The following is a 7,717-nucleotide window of genomic DNA, read 5'->3' on the forward strand; positions in this document are numbered from 1 at the left end:
TTTCTCAGATATTTGGTCCTAGCAACAAAAATGATGACCAACACAGATCTAAAAAGAAGCAGAAATTAATGCCTTACATCCTTTGTGAAATGTGGGAAGGAAAATAAGAGCAGAGTAGGACAGAGAGGCCCAGAGGTGTCCTGAGTTACACCTCTTACAGTGGGAGGGAGCCTGAGAAATGGGATCAGTATGCAGCATAATTCCTCAGTTATATTTTGGGGAGGCTGCAAAGCCTATGTGGAGACTTGGGAGGCACATCAATACAGGAGAATAAGTTTTTAATTGTGTCCAATAATAAGGTTGCTGGTGCAGAGGAAATTGAACACATTGAAACAGCACAAGCATCAAGATAATATAACATTACATTTGAATATAGCAACATAAATAATTTGTATTAATGTATCAAGTAAAATATAGCCACAAGTCTGGTAATTATAAGTTTAAATAATATATCAAAATATCTTCAAAACTGTAAGATTATATGGAAGTATTTTATTTCCATTGGCAGAAAAATCACCATATTTCTTGACTGTATTGTAATTTATATTAAAATCTAAAATGAACTTAGAAGTAGTCGAAAGTATAATGTCACATTTGCATCCAAATTCACAGATATCTTTAATTCATTCATAAAAATCATGGATATTTGTGATTCCAGATCAAAAATTTCTGCACTAGGGATAACCCAACTATGAAGCATATCTAGCACTATGCTTGGCATAGTACAGGAAGCTGTTAAAATAACTAGGCAAATGTTCTAACTCGCCATGGCCAAGGCAGAGTAGTCAAGAGGTCTAGAAATTTCTACTGGTCTTATTGAGAGTGAGCAAGACAGTTTAGATCTGATGAACAGTCATGTTATAGTGTATACCGATCCAACTGCCATACTACAGACATTTAGAAAAATGGAGATCTAGGGGCCAGGGATTTAGCTCAGTGGTTCCGCTGCCTGCCTAGCAAGCACAAAGTTCTGAGTTTGATCCCTGGGACCAAAAAATAAATAAATAAATAAAATACAATAGAAAAATGGAGATCTTGGATCCAGACTCTATTTTTCCATTTCTACTACATCTCTACTGTATTTATACCCAGTCACCATCTTAACAGAATGATAGGGAAGAAAGAAATATGATTATACATTTGTATAAAGCCACACAAAAGAGACAAGAAAAAAATGGAAAATGCTATGCACCAAGAAACTTAATGAACTAAAAAATGGAAAATACGGATACTATAAAATGGCAAGTTTAAACTTTATTTTCTTGTGTTGATTGTTGTTTTTTTTTTCCACTTGCTCAGAGGGATGGATATTATTGAAGAAAGATATGAAGTATTCTGGGAAATAAATACTCTACATTTCCTTTGAATATATGAACATAACATGGGTAAATTTTCTTCTCTATTCAGTGTGGCTATATATCACCCTTTTCCACATACTCATTCATGTTGATAAAAACTTTATAGGTTCTTTTAATAACTATTTTGTTCCTCCTTGAAAAGTTTTCTATTTCTTAGAGCTGTGACAATAAATGACCACAAATTCTCTTCAGGTTCCCGAAGTCAAAACTTTGAAATCAAGAGGTTGAGAGCCTTCTCTGCCTCCAACGTCTCTAGAGGAAGAGTCCTCCTTACGTCTTCCAGCTCCTGGTGGTTCTTTTCCAGGCATATTCTGACTCGTGGACGCATACCAACAATCTGGCCCTCCATCTTCATATGGCTTTCTTCTCCTCTCCCTGTGTTTCTACATTTCTCTTATGGAAAACACCTATCACTGACTTTGGGCCCAAGGAGACTGAAGAGACTGTGCCACAGGATAAGTAACTTGTGAACAGGCATCAGTAGACAGGAAGGAAAGAGAAAAGCTTGTAAGAAGGCCTTTAATTTAAAGTTTCTAGTCATTTTATAATTATCATATTTTCAGATTCTTTATTTCTTATAGTGGTTTTGGAAATGTATGTTCCATAAATAATTTATTCATCTTGTCTAAATTTTCAAGGACATTATCATAAAAATCCTGACAATATTCTTTTATCTTTCAGGTCTTGATTTAATAAAGAATAAGCAAGGATTAAAGGGTACAGTTTAATGAGCACTGTCAAGTGTATATTTAAGTATACCAGACCCCGGTCAATATACAGAACAAGCCAGGCATAGTGGCTTATGCCTGTAATCCCAGTACTTGGAAGGCTGAGACAGGTGGACAGTGAATTTGAGAGTCTCAGGCTACCCTGGGCAACTTAGAGAGAACCTGTCTCAAAAAAGCAAAACAAAGCAGAAGATACGGGACGTTTCCAACACTGCTCTCTTCCCCTTTCTGGGGAATCTCCTTACAAAGCGTAATACTATTCTGACTCCTTTAAGTGGAAATCAATTTTGCTTATTGTAGAGCTTCACATAAACAGATTCATATAGTTTATGCTCATTTGGTTCTGGCTTCTTTCACTCTGTGAAGTTTATGAGAGTCAACAATATTGTTTGTGCACCAGAGTTCATTCGTTTTTATTGTTGCTGTTTGGCTATTGCATGACTACACCAAAATTTATGTATTCTCCTATTGGTGATTGCTTCCAATTTTGCCAATAAGCTTTTTGATACAGGTTTTTTGTGAATAAATATTTTTGTTTCTCCAGGTTGATATCTAGAAATATCATGTCTGTGTTGTAGATCAATGAAAGTTGAAGTCCAAAGAAAAATGCACATATTTTCTACACTTGGTTTATCACTTTACAGCTATTACAGGAATGTATGAAGGTTCTACTGAATACCTTTGCCCATTCACTCCATATCTTCAGCAATATTTAGTCAGACATTCCTCTGTCTTCTGGCTTGCAGCATTTTTTTTTTTTTTTGGTAGCAGGGATCAAACTCGGGACCTTGAGCTTGAGAGGCAGGTGCTGGAACCACTGAGCTAAATCCCTGGCCCGGCTTGCAGCATTTTTGATGAATAGTCAGTTATATAATTTTTATGGTATGCCTCTTTCCTCTTGTCCCTCCTCACTCCCTTCATGTCTTGATCCCCTTTTCAGTTGAAAATGATCTAAAAAAGAATTGAGATGTTTTATGTATATGTACAAACTCTCCATAGTAATGTAATCATTATGTACTGAAAACATGTACTAATAAAAATAAAAACTGAAAAAAAATATTGTACTAAATCACTAAAAATAATTATTCTCGTTATTTCTTTTGTACATAATATTTCTTTTTTAACCTGCTGGTTGCTTACAAGATTTTTCTAATTGTCTTTAGTCTTCAGCAACTTGACTATGATATGGCAAGGTTCAGTTTTCTTTATTCTTTTGTAGATTTGTTATGTTTTTGGGTTCATGTGTTAATATTTATAGTAGTCAGTTTTGTGTGGCTGGGACAAAATACCCAACACTTGCAATTCAAAGTAAGAGTTGTTTATTTTGCTCAATTTCCTGTGGGTTCAGTCCAAAGTCAGCTGGCTCAAGGGCAGAAATAGCATGGTGGAAGACAGTTGCTAACCCCAGGATAGCTAGGAAGCAGAGGGAGAAGGGAGAAGCAGGAGACAAGAATACACCTCTCCTGGTCACACCTCCAGCATTCCTCCTCCAGCCAGGATCTGTCTCCTAATAGCATATTCATGAACTCATCAATGGATTTGTCCGCTGAGAAGTACAGCACCCCATGATCCAGTCACTTTACAAAAGCTGCACCTTTGAGTACATCAGAATTTTGGGGGTCATTTTAGATCTAAATCATAATAACATTTTGTCAATAAAAGTGGTCATTATTTAACACATTTTGTGCCTCTTTTATTCTTTCTTCTCTGTATAACCTTCCAAACACCAACAGACTAGACTGTTATTTCTCAGAAATTATAGGTGATCTGTTTATTTTTTCTACCTGTTCTCACTGTGTCCTCCAAGTGGGTACTCCATTGACACATCTTTAGGTTCACTGAATTTTTCTCCTATAATTTGCCATATGATCCATTCAATAAATTTTTGTTTTTACAAATCATTTCAAATTTCAGAATTTTAGTTAGATTCTTTTAAAATTTTAGAATCTGTAATTTTTTCCCAATGTACCTCACCTTTTTATTCATCTTATCCATTTTTTCCCATAAATTACTTAACATATTTTTATAGTTATGTTTAAGTCTGGATCTGCTAAATTTAATATGTGGTCATTTCTAATTCCACATCCATTGACTTCATTTTTCTTGCTAATGGGACTTTTTTTCTGGTTTTTTTCCCAATATCTGCTAATATTTTCTTATATTCTAGAAAATTTCTGTAAAATAATAGTATAAATTTTTCACTTGATTTGCTACTTTTCCAGAGAGCACAAACTGCTGAGCCTGTCTGGTACTTAACGTGAGTGTCCTGGTGTCCATAATCTTCACTGCTGAGTTGAGCTTGTGCTCCATCACAGGATTGAGTTCTCCATTACTTGGTCTGCTCTGGTTTCCCTGTATCAGCACCATCCTTTCTATCTTGCCTATATTTGAGTTGAGTTAGGCTGAAGTTTAAGGTATTTTTGTTCACTCTTTTATTCAATATTTTCTCAGTTTTGAAATCTCAGCAACAGTAGAATATATGTGGGGTTTTTTTCTTATGTTATTACCTATGCCGCATGACTAATTTCTTGATAATACTTAGAGAACCTTACTTGGCTGAGCAAATTATTTTCTTTGGACACTTATAGATTCAAACATCTCTTTCCATCTCTCTGCTGTCTAAATCTCACTTGATTCTCCTTGACCCTGCAGAGTCTTCCATTTTCTTTTTTCTTTTTTTTTTTGTTGGTACCAGGGATTGAACTCTGGTCCTTGCACTTGCGATGCAGGTGGCTGAACCACTGAACTGAATCACCGGCCGGAGTCTTCCATTTTCAACAGGCATGCAGTTCTTCAGGTCCAGACCAATAACCACCCATAGTGGACGAGTGGCTCAGAAGGTTTCTCAACTACTCAGCACCCGTTTTCCTCTGGAACTCAGTGGCTTCCTTATTCTCATTGCTCTTCACCAGCATTGGGAAATGATGTTTGTTTCAGTCATTGTTGTAGTATGGTATTTACCCTGATCCTCACCCCTCAAATTTCTATTGTTTTTCAAGTAAACTGGAAGGGAAAACCAGCTGAATATTCAACTTTGAACTTAAATTTGCATTTACAGTTTTATATTATTTTTCATAAAAATTTCCCCAAATTGAATAAGTTGTATGGAATCACATACAAGGCAGTGATAAAAATATAATGAATTTCCAAGTAAAAAAAATTATTACAATGAAGGACACATTGTCATTAAATCTCCTCAAAAGACTTGAGCACACTTATCCCATTGTTTCTGATACTTTCTGGAGCAGTTCTGGAGGTCTTCTTTCCAGAGTGTCTTTACAAAGTATGATAAAAACTATGATGAATGCTGCTGCTACTAGCCGTCCAAAAGAAAGACATGCTTGTAAAGCACGTGTGTCTTTCCACTTTATTCACTGAATCTGCACCGTGCAACTTCTGACTCTTCCTCAAAGTCAAAATGACCATGAATAATAACCATTTTCAACTGATTCAGGACGTCAAGGCAGTCAGGATAGCACAACTGAAGATACACAAATGTGACTTCCAGTAATGCTTCAGAAAGTACCAAGAATGATAAGTTAAGTGTGTTTGAAGAAAAGGGAGTCTTTTGAGAGGAATTAATGGCAGTGTGTCTTTTACTGTAGTTTTAAAAAATGTAAACATTTAACATATTTTTTGCTCACACCTTGTACCTGGATCTCTCCTTAAAGAATTAAAATATTTGATTCACACAGCATTTTTTTAAATCGAGAAGACAAGATGGACATTGAAAAGCCCTACATGAGATCTACATTAAACCTTTTGTCACTTACTCCTCTGCCTTTCACTTTTTCCTCTGCCACTTCCATCTCCGTGTTTACTTAAGAAGCAGAAATAGAGACAAGGGCAAGAACTCATAGAAGCAGAGTAGTTTCAGAAAGCCAAGAAGAAGAGATACTGGAGGCAAAGAATTTGAATGAACGTTAGAAAAAGGAAAACTATTTTAGGGTATAGTTATACTTGAAATTGTAAGTTAAGCCTCTAGCAAATTTAGATGTTAAAATTAAATTCGTATATTAAATTTAATGTGTTTCTTTTTAAAAAATAAGAAGGCAAAATGGGCGAAGTCTGCGGACACTCTATAGGGAATTGAAAAGAGAAGTAGAAAGGAAAAACAATGGAAATGGGGCAAAATGAGAAGGAAATTTTATTGAAAAGCCCTATCCAGATTTGAACTTATAAATGACTCTTATTTGCCTTGCCTGTCTCTCAGTTTAGAAAGTTATACTACTGACATTATAAGGATTATAACATTGCTTAAATTTATATCCAGATTCAGTATATTTCCACACTTCCATGCTTTCTGCCCTTGCTCTCCATCCCACCACACACACAACAGAAAAACAGTTCAAAGATCTTCTCAGTTCTCCCTGATAGGCCCCAGCTGCATACTGAATAGTTCCAGCTTACTCCTTTTTAAAGACATTTGGATTATATTAGCAAACAGAGGTATATACTAAATTCAACTCAGTTTTGAATTCATCAGCCCAAATCCCTGGGTCCCTATTGTAATCCTTCCCTCCAGCATAAATAATTCCTCTGTTTTTAACACATCTTTGCAGCAGTTCTGCAGCATCACAAGCTTTACATATCCTCTGATATCAGTTTGTAAATCTCCTGAGCTATGAATGGTCTCTGGCAGCTCTCTGCCAAGGAATTGTTTTACCTCCTTCTGACAATCTATGGGTAGCTGAAGTTGCACAGATCAAAATAAGAATATGGGACATTCTTAGTTATTCCAGAAAATCCTGAGGGGAATACAAGTGTTCCATCCTAAGGCATCACTATGGATTAGTAAGTTTTGTCAAACGGAGAGTGATGATAAGGAGGACCATTCATATTGAGGAAAACTCAAATACAATTCAACATTTAAATCTGTTTTCCTGCTTTTATAGTAATTTTAGCATAATTTCAACTTCTGCTCATGGTCTCAGAGTATTTCTACTTAAAATTTTCTAGAAACAAGGCAGAGTTTTTTATTCATTAGGGCCTCAAATCTTTTCATGAGAAGTCAAGCTGACAGCAAATGGCCCCATAACCATGAATGGCAATCTGTAGAGCACGTTCCAAAAGCACAAACTGAGACATCTGATTTTTCTTTTTATCAAAACCTTGCATAATTTAAAGGTATTGGAAATTATCTGCTAGAATGCAATGACCAGATCTTGTAGTGGATATTTTCTCTGTTTTTGACAGCCCTTCCCTTTTTCTTCTGGTCATAGCATGTAGATTTCCTTTTAGAGAATTACCTCTCATCCTCTGTTTGTAGCCTTGGTGAGACTGTCAATTAAGGTACACCAACCTGTCCTTGGAGGAAATGTCATTCACTCTAGGGCAGTTAGGCATGTGGACTTTGAGTTATGAGTCAATGAATGAAAGAATAGTGCTATCATCCAGCGCTATCATCCTTTTTAAATAAATTCCATTTTCATTAAATTACACATTTGTTTGTAAAGTTTGCAAGCCAAGAAATCCAACTTGTACAAGTGTGCCTAGCTTGATGGTAGATGATTTTAAGAGCAACTGGCTACTTCATACTATACCCCTGATTTCCTAACACTGCAAACCTTTGTTTTAATATTTAGATTAGTGGTGTGAAAGAGCTATCTACTTAGCTGTAAATCAATATTT

The sequence above is a fragment of the Heterocephalus glaber genome, unplaced genomic scaffold, assembly GCF_053883595.1.
Source record: "Heterocephalus glaber isolate CG9 unplaced genomic scaffold, H.glaber_assembly_v1.0 deba00001465, whole genome shotgun sequence".
NCBI classification, from domain to species: Eukaryota; Metazoa; Chordata; class Mammalia; order Rodentia; family Bathyergidae; genus Heterocephalus; species Heterocephalus glaber.